Here is a 1,340-nt window from a genome sequence, read left to right as displayed (position 1 = left end):
ACACTTCTTCTTGATCCGAAATTACCCTGCCCGGGGTAGTAAAAATCACACCTCTTCAATGGATGGCTTAGCAAAGAAGTCATTTTCATTGACTATCAAGCCCCCATAAAGGTAGGAATTATGGAAACCAAGCTGCAAGTTTTATCTGGCCATCCAGTCATCTGATTGCTCACCCACCAAATGGCCCAGCACATTAGAAACACCAACCAGAGTGGCCATGCACATTGCAGACAGTGAAAGGAAACCTGCACTCTGTTTGGGTCTGCCTCACACCAATTACTTGCTTCCTGGCCATCGGCTGGTACCCACTTAAGTCATCATGTCATCCAGCTGACCTGTTAAGATCGGTGCTGCCAACCCTGCACCCAGATATGCTGTGTGTGGGGGGCACACGCCCCACAGAACGTGAAGTCAGCCCCCGCTTGCCCCAGAGGGTGCGATCTTCTCTACCCCAAGCAATGTGGCCTCAGAAGTCAGCTCTGCTTGGTCCATCACTCCCAACCACAGCACAGGGTTCTCAGCTCATGGGCACCCACAGACAAAATCTTGGCTCAGCTTGGTTGGCTTGCCTGACCTGATGCAGAAGTGTGGGAAGCCAGGCCAAACCCCTCAGTAAGGAGCTATCCACAGAGGGATGTAGGCCACTTTTACACATGGGTGGCTGGCAGCACACTCTTTCCCACACCAGAGGCAGTCACCGAAAGGCAGTACAAAATGGCTGCCATGGGAGCCATGCACAGCACTCAGCAAGGAGCCCCAGTGGTTTCACAATTTGGTGCACTAGAGGCACCTCCCCCTCTGCACCAGGAGCAAGAGGGCAGGTCCTGTGATGGGAGGTCAGGATAGGACCTTGGGGCGGCAAAGAGAGCACATTCTCCTGTTTCACCCCCAGTTGCACTCTGGGAGAACCTCAGGGTGACTGATGTTTGAGCAACCCGCAGATAGGTATAGCCCCAGGAGAAACACAGGGCCAAAGGATGTGTTTGAAATGTTGATGATCAATGTGTCCTGCAATTCACACTAATTCTCGAAGCTAGCTGCATTTGTCATCAATAGTGAAGTCCAGTGATTCACCACCAGGACAGGCAGGAAGAAGACAACACCATCCATCTGTTGTCTGCGTAGCAAGTAGGCAAGGAAACCAGTCAGGCTTCCCTTTTGGGAGCGAAGCTTTTTATTTATTTTTTATTTTTTATTTTTTTATTTACATTTTAGAAAAAAAAAAAGCTGACAAATTCAACACAGGAAAGTCAACATGACAGTACAGCAGAATAAGCAGTCTATCCGTTAAGTACAATGGATTGCAGAGCAAGGTAAAAGGCAATGGGTGACCACTGCAT

General features: G+C 49.5%; 1 pseudogene; it reads right to left on the bottom strand.

Annotated features, from left to right (window-relative positions):
- Positions 1-931: 931 nt before the first annotated feature.
- LOC147712399 (5.8S ribosomal RNA) lies at positions 932-1,085 on the bottom strand (annotated as a pseudogene).
- Positions 1,086-1,340: the final 255 nt, after the last annotated feature.

The sequence above is a fragment of the Lissotriton vulgaris genome, chromosome 5 (genome assembly GCF_964263255.1).
Source record: "Lissotriton vulgaris chromosome 5, aLisVul1.2, whole genome shotgun sequence".
NCBI lineage: Eukaryota > Metazoa > Chordata > Amphibia > Caudata > Salamandridae > Lissotriton > Lissotriton vulgaris.
This window is presented reverse-complemented; position numbering and strand designations above follow the sequence as displayed.